Source organism: Pinus tabuliformis, chromosome 3_2, assembly GCF_031772625.1.
Source record: "Pinus tabuliformis cultivar Carrire ecotype Pingquan chromosome 3_2, CPIR1, whole genome shotgun sequence".
Lineage (NCBI taxonomy): Eukaryota > Viridiplantae > Streptophyta > Pinopsida > Pinales > Pinaceae > Pinus > Pinus tabuliformis.
In genome coordinates, this window is record NC_142302.1 from 282,217,321 (window position 1) to 282,225,292 (window position 7,972).

The following is a 7,972-nucleotide window of genomic DNA, read 5'->3' on the forward strand; positions in this document are numbered from 1 at the left end:
TTACCATTAACATGGGAATATTTTGCTAGATGGTGGGCTTATACACTTTTCCTCTCTCTTTTCTATCTGCATCAAGGGACTAACCATACGTGTTTCTAGGTAAACTCCAATCAACTCTATTTCTATATCTAGCCATAACTTTCCCCTGCATCGCCCCTAGGAGCATGTGGTTATGCCATATACCTATTTTGAGGTCGTTTTTACACATTTCATTCATGGCACCCTAGGGGTTGTTCCAGTCAATCGAATAATAATTCATTCATGCAAAGGGAATCCACATGATAACATTCCAAGAAATATGTGGTCATCATCTAAATATCTATATTTCTTTACAACTTTTCAAGCTTTTGTTTCATCTTTAAGTTCATTCTGAATTTTTTCTATAGCATTTATTACAAGATAAATGAAGAAACCTTTTGGAACCCCTCCATAAGTAAGAAATGCGATCAAATGTCTTGAAAAGGATGTTGTTCTTGGCTTATAGCTAGATCCACATATTTCCAAGGAGTTGATACTTGCGCAACAAACATAATGTTCATGTCTTTCAACTTTGATCATCAAATCTAAAAAATGGATCGTTTTACATGGAAATCTTTTGTTAACAAGAAATGCTCCTTTGACTGCATAGCCATTACATAAATATGACATTGAATGAGAAAGGGGAAGGCCTCTGACATCTGATTACGTAAATGAATGCCTTCAAATACATTTTTTGGGCATTATGAAGCCAACTGTTCAGATATAAATCTAGTTCCATCAGTATGTATTAGAAGCTCTCCATTCAAGTCATAAACCTTCTTTTTATTCTCATATAAAAATTGTATATCTGCCATATGGATAAAATGTACATATGAGATATCACCTCCAAAGGGAATGGTTTTTCAAAGAATCAATGTAAACCGAGTTATATACTTCTTCAAACTGGCAACAATATGTACATGCATAAATAGGCATCATGCCTCATGGATAGATTTGTTAAACAAAATGTATGTACTTTTTTTTGCAAATGATTTGTTACAAACAAAGTAACATTTGACTAATGATGACATGGGATTTTTCCTTTTTTCCTTGCCACCATCCTTGATTAAGTTCTATAGGGAAAGGGAGGGTCTAGGTCTTAATACAAGTGTGACATGTGCTGTAGTTGGGTTTTCTCGATAAGAAAAAAAAGAATCTTCGAAATGAGGGAGCTTAGCACAGTGGTGCGAGTAATGGCCATAGGCCCACCAAGATAACTCGTCAATTATTGCTTTCCCATTTAGAGCGATTACTTATGCTAGATAATGAGAATTTTGTTTATGCTTGGTCTAAAGCAACCTTATTTCCTCTATTTCTTCAAGTGGAGGTACCTGCAGTTAACCGAAGTTGAGATCTAGTATGATGGAGTGGGTATAAGTCGTGAACAGTTCTTGTCCTATGGATGTAGAAAGTCGAAGGAGTCGAAAGGGGTGAGGGGTATGAGAGACGCTTTATAATGCTAGCCAAGGTTAGTGAAACAAACAACGGTTTTTCTTTGTAAACAAAAAATCACAGTAAATAAATATGCTAGATCTCACAAATGCAGCATATTTTATCCTTTTACAAAGATTTTTAACCAGTTTAGAGCTTGTTGGACTAGACTCATCCTTTTGAACATACACATTTATCATTCTTAACCATTTTTGTGTTAAATTCTAACCAAAACAGTTGACGGCTACTGCAAATTCCACGTTTCTCGAAAAAAACTTACAAGAATTCGAATTGGTCCTCTCAAGTTCCAAAGTTTCAGCTTGAGAGAAGAAATAAACAATGAGCAAAAGATACATACCTCTATAGGAAACCAACTGACAGATAGCTCCAGCAAAGAGTACCTCTACTAGATCTGATCTTCTAGGAAATCATTTTGATCATACAATCACCATCGACCCAAACATTCCCTCATAGAAGGGTTGAATTGCACTACTAGGTTGACTATTGGTTCATTGGCAAAAAATTGTGGGAGGACTTTGCAGTTTTCATGGATGAGGAGACTTTGTGGAAGGAGAACAATAGTTTTCATGAATGAATAAAACCTCTCCCCCACCCCCCCGCCTCCATCTTCTTGGAAAGTTTAACATCAAATCAAAGCACGCAACTTAAACTCTTCAAATCAAAGCCAATAACTTGTTGTATTTTACTATACGAGGAATGGTTACAAGAATGAATGTTATTACCAAAAAATGATCACCTAGCCTTTTCTAGCTAGGTGGATTGAAATACACCATGTAGGATTAATTTTACCATAGTAAAATCACTTTCACTATGGAAAATAATTTAGTAAACCACTTGTATTAAATTATTTTCTGATTTAAATCAATAAACCCATGAAAGTAATTAGATAAATCATTATTTATTTCATTTTCGCTAGGAATAATTATTAAATAAGTATTTAAATAATTATTCCTTGTCACATTTGACTAAATCCACTAGGAATAATTAAATAAATCACTATTTATTTATTATTCCTTATTTCCATTATTGGAATAATTGTTAAATCACTATTTAATAATTATTTCAATTTCATGCCATTCTTAATCCTCTCGAAATAATTAATAAATCGTTTTATTTCTTAATTATTTCTAAATAAAGATATTTAACCATTTTAAATATCTTTTCCCTCTCCATTAAATATAATAAAGTATTCCAAGTAGTTAGATCTTGATTTGGTCAATATTATTTTATTATTCTCCATTTTCGAGATTAATTGACCATGATCATTATCATCGTCACCATTCTCATCTCTTTTCTTTTGAGCTCCCATTTGAGTTCTCCAAATTTTGTTTGGGTTTTTCACGTATTGAGAGAGAAGATCGTTTACTGAAGCACCAAGGACATCAAAGGACCCATCCCATCCCACGAAGGGGGATTTGCAGACCCTTTTTGTGGATCTCCTTCACTTGGTGTTTTCAATAAATAATTTATTCAATTAAAGTCTTTCCATTTGGGTTATTGCATTAGATATCATTACTATTGTTTGTTGTTCTGGATCGTCTATATTTTTGTTGCTGTTTTTTCCATTTTTATTGTAGATCTAAATCATAAGCAGCCATAAAATTGTTGTTAGGGTCACTTGTCACCTAGTGCCTTAAGTGAAGTGTTTTCAGTACACCTTCCAAGAAATTTCACACTAACAAATGGCGACTCCACTGGGTTTTATAGTTACATTTGTCGTCAAAAAATGGCAACTCCACTAGTGTAACAACAACGTTCTTGGGTGACTGAAGTTTCAGTAAATTTTAGGGTTTTCTACAGCTATTTTTAACCCCCTCAATTTCTATTTATAGTATTATTTCATTTTTTGTCAAATTTTTGGATTCTAGTGGTTTTTTGGTTCTTTCTGCAGGTCACAGGTACTAGCCAAGCAGGAGATGGTGGAATCTGTGTGAGATCTGCCAACTGAGAGTCGAGGGACAAAAACACACTTTTCAGCCCCCAATCTACATTCCAGGGTGCAATATTTGGCCCAAAAATTGCATTCCAGAGTGTACTTTTCAGCCCCTGACCTACATTTTGGTATTTTTCCGGAATTTTTTTATAACTTTTTCAAAATTTCTGAGAGTGTTGCCTACAGACTGGGTTGTGTACTTCACCTCTATTTTCAGTCTCCCCTAGACCTAGATACACTTAATTTGTCTCTTTGAGGAAGGAAAAATCCCCCTAGGGTTTAGATTACACCTCCACATAGTTAGGAAGATATTTGTTGAGTGAGGAGTTTAGCATTTCAACATTTTTAGCCACGGATTTTCAAAATTTTGATCCATTACTTTTCAACACCTTTTTATAGGTTTATTTTACATTTTCTCCCTTTAGAGTTTGGGTTTGCCTTTTCTCCCTTAGGATCCCCTTGAGCATCCTAGTTTTTAGAGCTTCACTCCTATCCTTTGCAGAATTTTTCACCTATGATTTTTGGTATCTGTCTACAACATTTATAGCAAATTAGTGCCTCTAGATCTCAGTCCCTTGACATTAGATCATTTAGGAATTTTTATGTGTCTTTGAGTAGCTTTTTTTCACTCTCTTGCTTAGCTACTTGATAAACCTTGTGGGTGGAGTTTTGTGTGTTTGATTGGTTGTTTATTTTCTATCATTTTCATATTTATTTACAGTATTTTAACACTTTATTTTTAGTAACACATGGCATCATAAAACATGCTCAATTAACTCATCCACTTGACACATTATTTTTACACACTCACACATTAAGCGAATGTGATCTTGGTTAACACCACGAAGCCAAAAATTCGAACACTACACCTTAATATATCAACACACATAGATTAATCCCACTTGGGCACCAGGGCCAAACAATCTTTGTAGTGTAGGTGTAGGATCGGTGGGATAGGATTCCAATAACACACATCAATCACTTTCATTGAGACATAGCAGTTGACATATTATAGAGCTTAAAATCCTTCACCATCCCATGGTCCAAAGCCAGAGTGCATCAGAAACCTGATTCAGAGGGGGTTAGGCTAGGTCATCATGTGAGCGGTTCTCCTATGGGCTACTGAACCCATGGTAGGGAATCCCATGTGATGGCTGACTACCAAGAAGCTCAAGACTCAACCACTCCCGTGGGATGAAGGTAACCGTAGTGACCAATATTAGGAAAAAAACCCTATAAGACTGCCTGTGAGAAGCAATTGGTTCTCTACCCCACCTTTCTTTGTACAACTCTACTGTGGGTATTAGATTTTGTCAAATAAGTTCTTTGGAATGCCATCTAAAATAATATATCTAGGATTGTTTGAGGATTTAGATCACCTATAGGCTAGAGGTCTTTTTCTTTGATAGGATGTGTTTTCTTGTATTAGAGTAACATCATTAATATAGTTAGTTTACACTTGACACCACTGCACTAGGTGTTTGCTTGTTGTTTGTTGTTCTTATATTCCTAGCATCAACCTGTTGTAGTGGCTACAACCATCCTCCAAATGCTTTCCTAAGCTTTGCTTTGGAGCCTCCTTACCAACCATCCTTAGCAACATGTCTTGCACTAACCAGGTACATATGCTTCAGTTGAGTTTCTTTGGCTTATCAGCTTGTGATTGCTAACATGTTTGCCTTTCACCCACAAGTTGACATCCCATGACTTGGTCTTCAACTGGTTGTTGTGCTTTCTTAGATAATTGCGCAGAACTAGAGGGAAACCAACCTTGCTCTCTAGAATTAGGCAGAGCATCAAGGGATCCTGCTGCTCTCCAGAAATGCATAGAGCAAGCAGACTGCCTTCCCTTTGAAAATTACACAGAGAATCCCATCATTGGGCTTGCTCTCAGAATTTGCACAGTTCTGGCTGGAAACCTTGGCTTCAATCCAGAAATTGCGCAGAGCCTGAAGGGAAGCTAGAGCCACTCAACCCAAAAACTGCATAGAAGTCACTCCAAGGCTTGCAGTCCATTGCATGCACTCCCAAGTTGATCCGTTCCCTCCAGGACTGAGCAATCTTACTTTGCATGCATGGGCAGTTTTTTCTCGAAAAAAGAGAAAAGCAAAAAGCATCTCTAGATTTTAGGGATCTATTTTTAACAGTTGGGGGTTACATGCAAAAGTCGTTTTAGAAACCTCCTGCCAAGTGTCACTTTTTCCTAGATTTGCGGTATGTGCGTCATAAGCCTCAATCTTGTCAAAACTATTTATTCGACACTTCAAAACTCATTCTTGACTTTGATCTTGGATCTCTGGCATCCCCAACACATCTAGGAGCATTTGTCAAACTCAATTCAACTTTTTCTGGGTAAGTCCACTTTTCATGTCTTTTGTTGCTTTTCTGTCACTTTTTGTATTTTGGTTTGTGTGACTCTCGTTTGCTTGGTTTTGTTGAATGCTTGTTGTCATTTTAATGCATGTTAGCTTGTAGAAGCATTTTTTCAAAATTTCCATTGCATCTCCTTGTTGTCGCATGTATGACATTGTTTCTGCACTAACGGTCGTCGTTGCGGCGACTCACTTCACAAACTTAGTTGTTTTTCCCATTTTACTGAATCTTTCACTCACTGATTGCATGCATGTTCATTCACTCATGTTTTCACCTAGTTTCACACATGCATTCAGTCCATACTGTTTTCAGTCGCCCTTCAGCAAGTCTGAGCTGCCTTGGCTCGGACCTTGCTTTTCCCGGCTTGCACTGCTAATTTCTGGGATGGAAGGCCTTGTCTTGCTCCCAGTAATTGCACAAATATTTCCTTACACTACCATCCTAATCTTTCTCTGCACAATTCTGAAAGGCAGTGCCTCAATTGGCCCTCAAAATTCCGCAATGCAATTTTCCCGGGTTGCCATCATGTTGACTGAAACTACGCATTGCGTAGTTTCAATCCTTAGCAAGCTAAGTTGGATTGTGCTCTATGCAGTTTCAATAATCATTCACCTCATTGAAAATCTGGATTGTGTTTTGCGTAGTTCTAGCAGTCAGTCTCCCAACCTCCCAGTGAAAATTGCGCAAATCTCCCAATCAGTCACCCAGGTGTGTTGCATGTTTGTCCTCATGTTACTTTTGGTTTTCAACTGAAAATTTTCTTTCCATGAGTTTTTCTTTGCCTCCAGGTATCACAGGTGCTCATTAGTCTCTCAACAATATAGATATAATGGCTTCCAAGAGAGCAAGGTCAAAGGACACCATTGAGAGTGCAACTGGAGATGTGGTCGAGCAAGTGTCTATGAGCTTGCCCATCTATAAAGACACTAAGCTATTCATATACAATGATATTAAGATGAAATGGAATGACATCTTTTTAGGAACCTTTGAGGAGAATTTGGAGGACCGCAAATTCTATGTCAACATACACAATTCTGGCTTGTACCAGATTGCATGCAGGTATCCTGCGTTTCCATGTGCGGACATGATCCACTAGATTGTCTTGCATACTGATCCAAAGACAATGGTGTTGGGTAGTGTCATTGTAACAGAACTTTCTACCTTCAGGGCACATGACTTTCAGGAGATGTATCACTTGTCGTAGTCGGTGGTCACGATACACCCTTCACCAGGCCCAACAACAGTGCAAACTCAAGAGACATCTTGAAGAGCTGGGTGAAAGAGCCATCTAAGTTCAGTACAACACCCAACCAAGTTTATAACACAAGGATACTACGGAAGGCTTATCAGATCTTGGTTGTCTTCGCATGCCGCTTATACGGCTAAGAGGGTACATAAACATTCCCGCGTAGTTGGGTGATTGTGTTGGATCAGCTGGCAAACGAGGGAAGACCTTTCAATTGGTATGACATGTTGGCTCTCAAGATGAAGGGACAAGTAATAGAATCTCAACATCCCCCCAAGGGTTAGCAAGAAAAAAAAATCGTGTTTACTTACATACTTGATGCAATCTGTGCCCGTCAGTAGTTCCCAGGCTTGGGTTGGGCATGGACACCTTCAAAAACCTCTGTGCACACCTATTGCAGGTTGTTCTCCGAGTGAAACTTCTGTGGAGTTATAATACATCTGTCATATCACTTCGTCACCCGAGTGTACAGGATGATATTTGAGCAGGATCAATCATGCATGTGACAGGTAGCGATGGAGGCATTGGTTAACATAGCAGATTGGTATGCCTCACCCCTTGGTACCTTCATTCAAATGTACAGTGTGAAGAAGGCTCCACATGTTTTACCAAAGTTTACCATGGATAAGTTGGTCATCCAAGAGGTTGCATACCACATCTCGATAGGGTTTTCATCAAGACTGCACAGGAAGAAGAAGGAGCCTTGGTCCACTCTTCCTTTGTGGATCGGGTTGTATGAGATCCAGAATCTCAAGCATATTGAGACCGAGACATAGGAATTCAAGAGGTTCACCTTCGACACCAGAAGTTTCAATTCATATGACCTGCATCGCTTAGTGGAACACCACTGTATGAGAGTGTATCATCCTTGGATCCACGGGGCATGTCATTGGCCGGAAGAAGATCCATGAAGATACTGCTATAACTTCTCAAGGCTCAATGAACCAGTC